The 14098-nt window shown below is 36.7% G+C and overlaps 1 long non-coding RNA gene across 1 annotated transcript in view; it reads right to left on the minus strand.

The window, feature by feature from the left end:
• The window catches only part of LOC140679945 (uncharacterized), a 57828-nt gene that overhangs the window by 9497 nt on the left and 34233 nt on the right, over positions 1-14098 (minus strand). The gene's annotated exons all lie outside the window — the stretch shown is intronic.

Here is a 14098-nt window from a genome sequence, read left to right on the forward strand (position 1 = left end):
CTGAAATTGTGATAATGTTCCCCTTTAAGGGAATCATGATTAAAGGAACAGAGTATAAATTGGCCTGCTATGCGGATGACACTTTGGTCTACCTCGGGCACCCAACATACTCGCTCCCTAAATTAATGCAATCATTTGAACTGTATGGTCAATTATCAGGATATAAAATCAATATAGGTAAAACCCATCTACTCTCATATAATTATAACCCACCAGGGGAAATCAGAAGTAGTTACCCTCTGATATGGCTAACAGTATCTTTTAAATACCTGGGCATTAATTTGTCAAAAGATCTAACACATACTGTATATCAGAATACAATTATCTACCCATACATAAAAAAATAAAAGATGACATAGCAAGATGGAACTTAATTCCTTTTTTTAGCCTTAGTTGTAGAATTGATTCCATTAAAATGAATGTACTGCCAAGACTTCTGTACCTATTTCAAACCCTGCCAATAGAGATTAACCAAAACCAATTCAATGAATGGGACAAAATGCTATCAAGGTATATATGGCAAAGTAAAAGACCAAGAGTTCGTCTCAAAACTTTACAATTGGTCAAACAAAAGGGAGAATGGGGTTTACCTTTCCTCCGATGTTACTATTTTGCAGCCCAGATGAGAGCAGTGATATGCTGGTGCAACCCGTCATACATTGCTCAATGGAAAATTATTGAAGAAGAAATGCCCTCCATCCCCACACAAACAATCCTGGTGGATAGCAATTTACGAACCCACATAAATAACATTGATAACCCATGGATGAAATGGACCCTTAAAGTGTGGAAAATGATCATAAAGGAATACAAACTCGAGAGTGATATTGCAGTTCTTAAATGGTGTGCCTATGATACAGAGTTTACACCTAATAAATTAGACTCAAGATTTAAGGACTGGATATCTAAGGGTATAACAGCTTTATGTAGTGTAATAAAAGATGAAAAAAATGCTTAGTTATGAAACTATTAAAAGGACATATATATTAGAAAACCAAGACTTCTATCGATATTTGCAGTTGCGGCATTTTGTTAATATGAAGGTGAAAAGTGTCACAAAGACGAGTATATGTTTGATTGAACTGTTTACAAAAGCCTACAATTCAGAAATTATTGATAGAACTGTTTCATGCTTGTATAAGGGTCTGTTGAATATGAAATCATATTCAACTTCATATATTAAAACAAAATGGGAGAAGGAAGGAGGGATAACTACATCTGAGGAAGAATGTGGAAATATCAATGGACTTGTACCAGCTCACCCAAGTGGAGGGAGTTTGGCTGGAAAAGTTTGATCAGATTTTTTATAACACCTTCTCAGAAGTCTCACTATGATAACAACTCCCCTGCCTGTTGGAGAAATTGTGGGAATTCAAATGCAAACCACTACCATGTTTTCTGGGACTGCTCCACCATGAAGCACTATTGGAAAGAGATACACCAAGCTCTACAGGATATTTTCAAACGTGAAATACCCCTCGAAAGTAAAACTTTGTTTTTTGGACATGTACCTCAGGACTGGCTGAAGAAAGATAAACACTTAATGAATATCCTACTAGTGGCTTGTAAAAAGACCATTACTAGGAAATGGATATCCCAGGAGAGCCCAACTTTGAAGCAATGGATGGAAACAACAAGGGGCATATATAAAATGGAGAAGATAACTGCCTTTATTAATTATAAATTGGAGAGATTTACTTCATACTGGGAAAATTGGGTCAACTATGTCACGCCCCATAAACCTGACTTTCATTTTTCGAATTAGTGATTATACTGCTTAAAAAAAAAAAAACCTCCCTATATGTGTATAGGTATGTATGTATATATACTGTATATGTATGTGTGTATATATATATATGTATATATATGTATCTGTTTATATTTTTTTATTTTATTTCTGATTATTATTATTATTAATGTATTATTATTTCCTTGTTGTTTATTTAATTGATGTATTTATAGATATTACTTTTTTTGTGTGTTTTTTGCTGTTTCTTTCTTTTTTTGGGGGGGTGGGTGGTATGGTTGGGATATAAACAAAAATATTTTGACATTTAGGGCAGACAACAGATATATGATGTATGTGAATATGATGTAATGGATAGGAATGTCTGATGCTGGATGTCAATAAAACTAAAATAAAAAAATAAAAAAAGTTTACCAGTTCGAATGTTAAGTATCTTGTCTTTGCAGTCTATTCAATTGAATATAAATTGGAAAGGATTTGCAAATCATCGTATTCTGTTTTTATATACGATTTACACAACGTGCCAACTTCACTGGTTTTGGGTTTTGTATATTCACTGTAATTTGTATTACATATATGGTAGTGCACGGTTGTACAGTATGAAATAGGCAGTGGCTTAGGCCTCAATGGTCCTGCAGTAATTAATGAGCAGTGTGCATGGGACTGAAGGATGCACAGTGCAGAGTAGAAATTACACTCAAATTCCATGTAATCTGTTTTGTTTCAACGAAGATTAAGCTGTTTTTGTGGTAATCCCCAGACTTTTGCCGTTATTTCCAATAAATGTCAATAAATTCCCATTAATCTCCAACTTTTCACAGAACTATGTCACCCTGGTGCCAGCCAATTTCAACATCCAATGACTGCTGATAGAGTGTATCTAGTTGAAAAAGATTAACAAACTGACTCGCAAACAAGAAGTGAGGTGAAAAGGTGACCCATAGTAGCTAAATAAAAATGGTACATTAAACATGAAATTAAATTAAAGATTGTGTGCATTGACATGCTCTGTAAAGATGTTATAAATGAGTAGACAAGTACTAATGACTCCTCCCCATGTCGTGGATTGTTCGTTGGGGGACTGGAATTAAAGGTGACATGAGGACAGAGGAGGCGTTTTGACCTAATGTGACTCATAAAAGAGCAAACAGGCTAACTCTCTTTCACTTTCATCTTGCTTGACATTCATCATGCACCTAAACATGCTTTAGTAGCTTGCTTATGGAATCAAAGCAGGTCAAAGTTTGGTCATTATTATTTAAAATGTTTGTTTTAGGGTTACTGTGCAAATATTGGTATTGATCTAATACTGGGGTGTCAAACGTACGGTCCGAGGGCCTGATCAGGCCCGCGAATAGGTTTTATCCGTCCCACGGGATGAGTTTGCTAAGTATAAAAATGTACCTGAAATTTTTGAAGGAAAGAAACAGCTGTTCTAAATGTGTCCACTGGATGTCGCAATAGCAATACTTTGTGTCTTTGTAGATGATGCTACATATATGTACAAAATAAACCACATGATGTTAGTACATCAGTTGAGGAAAATTATCAAACTACATAAATAACATCCTGTAATTTGATTTTTATATAATTTTCTTATCTTGATAGATTGAAAATTAACACCAATGAGTTGACTGATGAATATTATCATAAAATTTATTCGGAAAATATAAATAACGACAAATAAAGTTTATATACTATTAACCACAACAGGTAATTTAAAAAACAAAAAACAAAAAAACAACACTATGATTTGTACAATTTCAGAATGTGCTTGTTCTATTTTTAAACAAAAAAAAAACAATCTGAAGTTGTCTTTATTTTTAAGTTATCTTGAGGTGATTTTACCAGTCTGGCCCACTTTGGAGTAGATTTTTCTCCATGTGGCCCCCGATCTAAAATGAGTTTGACACCCCTGGTCTAATACCATGTGAACGGAATAATTTCAAGATCATTGCATGAGTTAGCCTTTAGTTTGTTGGTGGTGATTATAAATCTGACTAAAATACAAGGAAACCGTTTTTTGAAGAAACTTATTTGTGACTAATTTTACAATACACGACATTATAAAAAACTATGTGACAATATCAAGGCCCACTTCATATGATTCGGTCATCCTACGGCCAAATATTGCGTGTAGCAAACTTAAGTGCTACCTCAATTTAGGAGCTTAATCGGTTCTGTAACGAAGCTCTTAACTTAAAACACTTGTATCTCCCATTTAATTGGTGCTTGCCCCCCCAAGCAAAAAGTTTAATTTTAACATGTAACATGCCTTTTTTTTTTTTTTTTTTTTTTTTTAAAGAAAAACTAACTTTAGGATAAGAAATATTGTATATTAAAAAAAATTACAATAAAATGTGGTACAGCACGAACAACTGCAGTAGTTTCATTAAGTGATGTTGTAATAATGTACAATATTTACTGTACCTTGGAGAGTGGACTTCTACCGCATCTCCTTTCAGCATCAGTAGCGTTTCCATATGTTTATGGATAAATATCGGCTGTTTAGATATTATTTTGCCGCTATCCAGGTGGAACAAACCATTTTGCATTTTTGATGCAGGTAATCTTAGACATTCCCAATTTGATGAATTAATGTGAAATTAAAATCTACGACATAGATTTTATTTTATCTTTTCAAACTTTTTCATCCCCATTTAATTATAATAGTAAAAAAAGTTCAAAATCCAGACAGTGATCTGGATCATCCCCAAAATGTTGTTTCTTATTTCATTTCCAGCATATCCTGATTGTTTACTCAAAATATGCCCATAACATTTTGAGCTATCTGTAGAATGAAAGAATGAATGAAAGAAACAGAGTGACTCCTCTTGTCAATCTCCATCGTCTTTGTGTCCGTCAGCCACTGGCATACATACGCAGAAATTGAACGTAAGGTAACATAGTAAAAATGATGCCCAAAATCCTAGCAATTGTTTCTTATTATATTTCTGAAATTTCTTGAGGTTTAATCCAAATCCGCATATAACTTTTTGAGTTATGTTGCTACTGTAACTAACTAACCAACAAACAGACAAAGCCCAGCCACGGCATAACTTCCTGGCGGAGATAAATATGACCATTTCAACAATGTAACAATCTGAACAACTCGGAACATTTGTGAAAATAAACTGAAACGGCCCTTCTAAAAGTTATAAATGACATCCGTCTAAACACAGACTCTGGCAAAACTTCAGTATTAATGCTATTGGACCTCAGTGCTGCATTTGACACTGTCGACCACTCCATACTTTTGGACAGGTTGGAAAACTGGGTGGGGATCTCAGGCACAGTTTTAAGCTGGTTCAAGTCATATCTACAAGATAGGAACTATTTTGTTTCCATTGCTGACTTTGTATCAGAACCAACCAACGTAACGTGTGGAGTCCCCCAAGGTTCAATCTTGGGGCCGACTTTATTTAACACCTCACTAGGACAAATCATGCAAAATAATAACATTGACCATCATTGCTATGACGATGACACCCAAATCTATGTAGCGCTATCACCAAATAGCCCCGTAGATCTTCTGTGCCAGTGCATTGAGCAAGTCAAACACTGGATGTGCCAAAATTTCCTACAACTAAATGAAGATAAAACTGAGAATTGTTTTTGGTGCTAAAAAAGAAAGGTTTAAAGTCATCCAACACCTTCAATCACTGTCCCTGAAAACCTCAAATAAAGCCAGAAATCTTGGGGTTATTTTAGATTCTGATTTACATTTCGACAGTCACATCAAATCAGTAACAAAATCGACCTACTCTCACCTCTAAAATGTAACAAGACTTAGAGGGCTCATATCAGCTCAAGACTTAGAAAAACTTGTACATTCCTTTATTACCAGTAGGCTAGACTATTGTAATGGTCTCCTTGCAGGTCTTCCCAAAAAAAACTGTCAGGCAGCTACAGCTTGTTCAGAACGCTGCTGCTAGAGTTCTAACAAAGACCAAAAAATGTGAGCACATTACACCAATTCTTAAATCCTTACATTGGCTCCTTGTAAATCAAAATCCTCCTGCTCGCATATAAATCACTACATGGTCTAGGGCCGAAGTATATCACTGATATGCTCCCACTGTATAAGCCCTCTAGATCAGGGGTGCCAAACTCAAATACAGAGTGGGCCAAAATTCAAAACTGAACAAAGCCGCGGACCAAGGTTGAACAAATTAACCTTTTAATAGGGACCCAAACAAGTTTTGCATTGAATATTGAACAAGCAAGGCTTGTATAACTTTATAGTGACATGCAAAATCGAGTTTCAAATAATAATTATAATAATTAAAAAATATCAATGGCACATCAAATACAATTTAAATAAAAATGTAATGCCTCTTTTCTATTTGCAGCCTTCTGAGGTAAATATCAACATTAACTTTTTCCACACGCTAATAAATTAGAAAATAAAATAACAATGAATAAACCAACCATTCAGGACTTTAAACTGCTTAGTTTGCAACACACTGATCTAATCTGATGTGCCCAAGCCAGATACCTGCCATCTTTTATTGGATGCTAGTTCATTAATGTCGGGGCTCAGGCTTTGTGCTGAGGCATCTTTCATTATCGAACAAAGTTGTTCATCAGTCATTATACCTCGTAGTCCACCCGGACCTCAGTCTTGTGGGCGTGCTTTAAAGGTACTGCGTTTATCGTCCTCCACGAGCTGTCGTCACGTCTGCTTTTCATCCATTCCAACAACGTGCCGGCCCGATCAAAAAATATGTGCGACTTCAGCTCGCACACACACGTAAATGCAATGCATACTTGGCCAACAGTGATACAGGTTACACTGACAGTGTCCGTATAAATAACTTTAACACTGTTAGAAATGTGCGCCACACTGTGAATCCACACCAAACAAGAATGACACACACATTTTGGGAGAACATCCGCACAGTAACACAACATTAACACAACAAAACAAATACCCAGAATCCCATGCAGCCCTAACTCTTCCGGGCTGCAATATACACCCCCGCTACCACAAACCCCCCCCCCCCCCCCCCCCCCCCCTCTGTGCGTCGGTTGAGGCGGGTGGGGTTGGGGAGGCGGGGGTGTATATTGCAGCCCGGAGGAGTGCGCTTTGACACTATTTCCACATTCACCCATTCACACACACACATTCACACACTGATGGCGGGTGTGGACAAGGATAAGGTTAGGTGGGGTATAGCCTGGATATAGCCGGCTTAGTGTAGAAGGGGCTTGAATTCAGGCCGGATTTGGGCGCCGGGCCGCCACTTCAATAGCCCTGCTATAAATGCATGTAGTGAAAACAAATATTATTCTACTTGCATCAATAAAGACTTCAGGATTTTTTGGGGACATTTCCAGGTGACCCGAAGTGTTGATGAAGCAGTTCTGATATCCTTTGAGTTGCTCTAATGGGCCAAAGACTAATAATTGTTAGTGCTGTTACACAATTTCACATAATGGGAACGCTGGCCAGATGTCAAGTGCAGGATGAGGATTAGTGCGGCAAAAGCAGCTGCAGCACTGAGAGGAACTGTGATCCCAAGGCCACGGAGGGATACAGTGCAAGGGGGAGCAGGTGAGGGGGGTTGTCCTGATTTGAACTCTCTCACACACACACACACTGATATGAAACAGCAGGGTGTCTGTGCAGACACACAACAATTTGTTACAGCATGAAAGGCCTTTTTTAATTTGCTATAATCACATGTGCCATTTTTTTTACACTGACTTTCTATCAAACATGAAACTGAGATGCTTGGATTTATTTTCTCAGACTTAATAAGCCCTTAAAAAAGAAATTAATTGTTTTGTTTGCCAGACAGTAATTCCCCTTTAACCATAGCTTCTCTCTCTCTCTGTCTCTCTGTCTCTCTGTCTCTCTCTCTCATTCCACTTGATCAAACCTTCCAATATCGGTATCATATCAGAAGTGAAAAAGTTGTGTCAGGACACACCTAATATCTAGTGCAGGGGTGTCCAAACATTTTCCACCAAGACTAAAAAGTTAAAGCATGCAGGGGCTTTTTTTATATTTTTAATTTGGAAAAGAAAAAGCCACAAACAAATATATATATTTAAAAACAAATATTTGTGTCAGCTTTGTGTTATTCAGTAGGTGACAATGCCTAATTAGTTCTAATAATATTTATAGTTATTGAATTATAATAATAAGTATTATTATTGTCAGGTTCAAACACTGATGACATCTATTAAACAAGACAAGAAGCAAGCAATCAAACAGAGACAGAATTAAATTTGGCTCAGTGAGGAGAAACGTGTACATCTGTACCCTTGTACAGTGTCATTACGCTCTGCCGAAAGATTGTACGCCTCCTCTTTTATTTGGACTTTCCCTGGTTATATGGCAACAGCTGTTTCTAAAGGGACGGGGGTCGTAAACAGCCATCGCCTTTGATTACAAAACAGTTCAAAGAAAAGGTCGTAAAACAGTTCAAAGAAGAGGTCCCTGGAGGGTAGTCAGGTCCTGCTTCCTCTTCGCTTTGTAGATCTCGGGTCAAGACAATATCTTTCTGTTGATTATAATACATCAAAGAAACAGAACACCTTCATGTTGCTTCCCACCCTACACAGTGGAGTTTTACAAGCCTTTTGCTTGGTAGGATCAAAGACAGCTTCTCACAGGGAACTCATTGAAACACAAAGTTTTGTGATAACTTACATACAATTATTCTGACAATAATTATTATTATTATTACAAAAATTCTGAAGTACACCCTTTATTACAGGGAAGAAAGACGAGGAGGACCCAGTAAACAGGACGCGTTGGGTTTGATAGGACAGGTAATTAGAAAACCACTTCACAACATGCTGAGATAGGCTGCACAGGACTAGCCTGACTGACAAAATGATATGGTCGAATGTATCAAATGCTTTTAAAAGGTCAATAAATAGAAATGCACAATATGTTTTCCAATCCAATGCCTCAATAATGTAATTCACAACTTTGATAGCAGCGTTTATGGTGCGTTACGTCTCATTCTAAAATCTGGTTGATGTTGAGATAGCAGACCATAGGTCTAAGAATTACTTATATTGGTTACTAACAAAGACATGCACCTGGGGATTGGTTGATTGGCAACACTAAATTGGCCCTAGTGTGTGAATGTGAGTGTGAATGTTGTCTGTCTTTCTGTGTTGGCCCTGCGATGAGGTGGCGACTTGTCCAGGGTGTACCCCGCCTTCCGCCCGATTGTAGCTGAGATAGGCTCCAGCGCCCCCCGCGACCCCGAAGGGATTAAGCGGTAGAAAATGGATGGATGGATGGATGGGTTACTAACAAACTTTTCAAGAACTTTAGCTAGGACGCATAACTTGGAGATGGGTCTACAGTTATTAACAGCTGTGTGGGATCTCTTCCTTTCAACAAAAAAACATAGACTGATTTCCATATGTTAGGAACTTAGAGGAAAGATTAAAAATATGCGTAGGAGGTTTGGAAATAAAATCAACGGCTGACTTTAAAAAGAAATGCACAACCCTCGCGACCCTGTAAGGGACAAGCAGTAGAAATGGTTGGATGGATGAGGCACAAGTTTGTCAGGACCTGCAGAATTACCAGGATCCATTTGTTTAAAAAAAAACTAAATGTGTTGGCTATGTAAGTGTGAAGGAATGTTGACATGCAAACCTTCTGAACATTCGGCTGATTTGGATGTGGTGATAAGGAGTCAAATAAAGAACCAGAAGAAGTAAAATATTCATCAAAATACTTTAGTATGGCTGATTTATTAGTTAGACTACAGGAGTCTTTCACAATGCAAGTTGGCAGATCATTTGTGGTTTCACTTCCATGAGACGTTTTTATGACTTTCCAGAATTTCTTGGGATCATTTAAGGTACTGGGGGTTTGCGCAAGAAAAAACTCCGATTTTGACTTCTTGACAAGAGAAATAAAGACATTTCTGAGCTGCTAAAACCATCCAGTCAGCCTGGGATTTGGTATTTCTAGCCTTGGCTCAGGCAACATCCCTTTCTTTTAGTAGACTAGACTGTTCACGAGAGAACCAATGATTATTTCTACCTTTATTTACATAGATGAGCATGTGTGTTTATAATATTGATAAAAGCATCATAAAAATATTTCCTAGCCAACTCAACATCACCAAAAAGAATTATCCTGGACCAATCAAACAGCCATGAATCATTAATAAAAATAAAAAAACGTCTCACAAAAATACTTAAAAATCACGTTTAAGAATAATTTGTGGCCTCACTTTTGGTATCTAAGCTTGCTTAATAGTAGCAATAACACAGTGGTCACTCAAATCATTTGCAAAAATACCAATATCAGAGTATTTATGAGGAGCATTTGTTAAAAAAAAGATCTAGAAGAGAAGATTTGTCCAAGCGTTTAAGATTTGGACGGGTTGGGCCGCTAATGAGCTGTGTAAGATTAAAAGAGTCACACACATAAGACAACCAGTCCCAATAAAGATCCCCAATAAGAACAATCTCAATAAAATTTAGGGTTAAAAGGTGATTGTTCAGTGACAGTAGGACCTCACTGCTTAGTGAGGAGGGTCTGTAATAATCAACAATAGTGATACATGTCCTTAAAGTGGAACTGCATTTTTTTTTGGTAATTTTGCCTATCGTTTACAATCACTATGACAACGAATGGATTTTTTTAATGCATTCTAACTTCTAAATAAAAGTCCACTTACAGTGGAGCCGATTGGAGCTCCACTATTTCGGCCAAAAATCCAATAAATAACCATAAAACTGCCAACAATACTCCATTTACATTTCGTTACTTGAATATTACCTAAGTATTAGTGAAATTGTTATTATAAGCGCTAACACAGACAAAGTATTTATAGCGGCGACGTGATCACTACAGTTTGTCCCTATTTTTACATCATCGAGTGGTCTGCTGCTTCCTCGCTTCCTTGCTCCCTGGAAGTTTTTGGTTGATCATAAATCATGCATCTCACCGGGATAGAAGACGTCTGAGTAGGTATTCCGACAAGTTGGTACACTTTGACAGCCGTTTAGGACCCAAAAATGGCGAGAACGACACTAAAAGACGTCCCCCACCCCATTGAAGCCCCACCCATGGCCGTAACTACCATTGAGGACACCAAGGTCATGTCCTTGGTATTTTTTCTAAGTGACAAAAAGAAGATGATATGACTGACTGCAAATGTACTTTGTGTTGCACATCTTGTGCGCTGTACAACATCATGCGGTAGATCCTCCTCTCGCAATATACGATCTTTGGTCATGCACAGCCCCCAACAATGTGAGCAATGAAGTCCACTTTTACTTTAAGGATCATCCGATCCGAAATGTGCTGTCAACATAATGTTAACATTAAATCATACTGATGTAACTAATGTTGTTTTCACAAAACAGAAGGTCTTGGGTTCAAAACCCGGCCGCGGTGAAAATATTTGGTACTGTTTTTATTATGTAAAAATTGTGTAATATATATATATATATATATATATATATATATATATATATATATATATATATATATATATATATATATTACACAATTTTATATATATATATATATATATATATGTATATATATATATATATATATATATATATATATATATATATATATATATATATGTATATATATATATATATATATATATATATATGTATCCATCCATCCATCCATTTTCTATCGCTTGTCCCTTTTGGGGTCGCGGGGGTGCTGGAGTCTATCTCAGCTGCATTCGGGCGGAAGGCGGGGAACACCCTGGACAAGTCGCCACCTCATCATAGGGCCAACACAGTATAAATAATAAAATAATTCATTGAGGTAGAACTATTACATTAAATGATCTAACATATTTGACAGCATGATTTTGTAACAGTCCACTTTTTTTTATTTATATAGTATTGGGCTACCCATGATTTCAGCCTTTCAAAGCTTCTCTTAGACCACCATTTTTTGACCTCAGTATTTGTCAAATCCTAGTTACGGCCCTGCCCCCACCCACCCATCCTCACTCTTCGTGAGGATTATGGTCATTCTTCATCTAAATGGGAATACATCCCGGTAGTCGGCATCCTATTGACAGCAGACCTTACACAGTAAGTGATGCTTTATTATGTTTGTTTGCTCTCATGAAGTCAGCGGTGAGTAACCAGTGATGAAGAAAAGAAAAGCAAACGTCATGATGTATGCTTAAAATGATCAAAATGTATAAATATTAAATGTTCTTATAAATGTAGCCATTACTACATTACATATATACTTACATCATACACTGTATTAATGTAAAACCTTATTGAAGGTGTTTGGATGTTTTTTTAGGGGTTTTATAGGCGAAATTGAGCAGCTCTCAGACTCCATTGGAAGCAGACTTTTGATCGCATTTATTTAATATTTTGAATGAAAAAAAAAAAACAAGAACATCAATCGTCGTGTCTCTCATGATGATTGTGAACAATAGGAACAATTCCAAAAAAGTGCAGTTCCTCTTTAAGGAGTCTTACTGTAAGTGCAATAAATTCTAATTGTTTGCTGCAGGATACAGACAATAACGGAGCAGCAGTTTTACGTATATTGCATATACGCCACCTTTTACGGTCACAACGAAAAACATGACAATTTTTTTAGGATCAGAATAATCAACATTTTTAAATTTTGATGAATCATGAGTAATCAAAGTCAATTATGTGCTTGCATAATTTGTAATAACTTTTAAAAATACCCTAATACTTGTGTGTGTGTGGAAACGTTTATTACTGTACTGGAACGACAATTGAGCTTTGTGTGTGTGTGTGTGTGTGTGTGTGTGTGTGTGTGTGTGTGTGTGTGTGTGTGTGTGTGTGTGTGTGTGTGTGTGTGTGTGTGTGTGTGTGTGTGTGTGTGTGCGTGCGTGCGTGCGTGCGTGCGTGTGTGTGTGTGTGTGTGTGTGTGCGTGTGTGTGAGAGACCTTAGGTGAACTTTCAGCACAACGGCGTCCTCGCATGCTCTTTCCCTGGCTCCTTGTTTGTGTTTTACATAACAGTTCTCTTGTGTTCAAACCTAAAATTGGCTTCCAGCTCCTTTCCACATGTTTACGTCAATAAAGCTCTTTGAGAATGTTCTTGACATTACATAACATATGCTGGTGATGACGTCACTGATGTAGTTTCATTGTGACAACTGCTTGCCATTACTTATTCTTATGCAATGTGATTGGAACATATTAGTAACAACAATGTAAAAAAACACATGTTACTTTCCTTTGAAACTGTCAACTGAAAATGTCAACTCTACATACACATTAATTTGAACTAGGTCTGTCCAAAATAAGTTAAGTCAAGTGATTATTCACAAAAAATATTGTATTAATCATACACTTTAACCTAAGTGTGGACGGTTACCTGAAAGACTGTGGGTTGCTATACGGTCAGTGTTCAGCTCAATGAGGTCAGTGCAAGGATGAGCCAGGAGACTGCGACTGGTGTGCTCACTGGCAAATTTCACTTCAAAAGACGCCCTGTCAAGAATTTAGATAAAACTGTCGGCAGGTTTTGAGCAAATAAATGTAGTACCAATACATTAAAGCAGGGGTCCCCAAACTTTTTGACCCGGGGGCAGTATTGGTTTAAAACAATATGGCCAGGGGCCGGGCTGTATATATATATATATATATATATATATATATATATATATATATATATATATATACATATATATATATATATATATATATATATATATATATATATATGGTCAAGGTTCCTGTGGTTTATCCCTTATACAGTCCTCAATACCGGGGTAGAGCGGAATATACGTTAGGTCAGGAAAAAACACAGAGGCAATTTCATCCCTTCAAGCCTGTTTCGCAGGTTTCCCTGCTCTTCAGGGGAAGACAAACCTGCAAAACAGGCTTGTAAGGATGAAATAGCCTCTGTGTTTTTTCCTCACCTAACACACACACACACATATATATATATATATATATATATATATATATATATATATATATATATATATATATATATATATATATATATATATATATATATATATATATATATATATATATATATATATAGCGCGATGATGTCACATTATCGATGGAAAAATTTATCTTTAGACAATATGATTTGCCTGAGCGGCTAGGAGACATCGAGAGCAACGTGCGGTAGAAAATGGATTTGAAAGGACAGATTTTTAAAAATAATAATTAGAATTAAAAAAATGATTTTATTTTTCTTAACTTGGGCTTTCCTGCGGTCCAGATTTTGGACGCTGGCGCGCCGTATCCGGCCCACGGGCTGTAGTTTGGGGACCACTGCAACAAAGTAACACATTTGACACGTTTGACATTCTGACAATAACATAATAATATCAATGCATTTGTGTCAAAATATTGGGCTCTTTAGTTATTT

This window comes from Nerophis lumbriciformis, linkage group LG27, assembly GCF_033978685.3.
Source record: "Nerophis lumbriciformis linkage group LG27, RoL_Nlum_v2.1, whole genome shotgun sequence".
Taxonomy (NCBI): Eukaryota; Metazoa; Chordata; class Actinopteri; order Syngnathiformes; family Syngnathidae; genus Nerophis; species Nerophis lumbriciformis.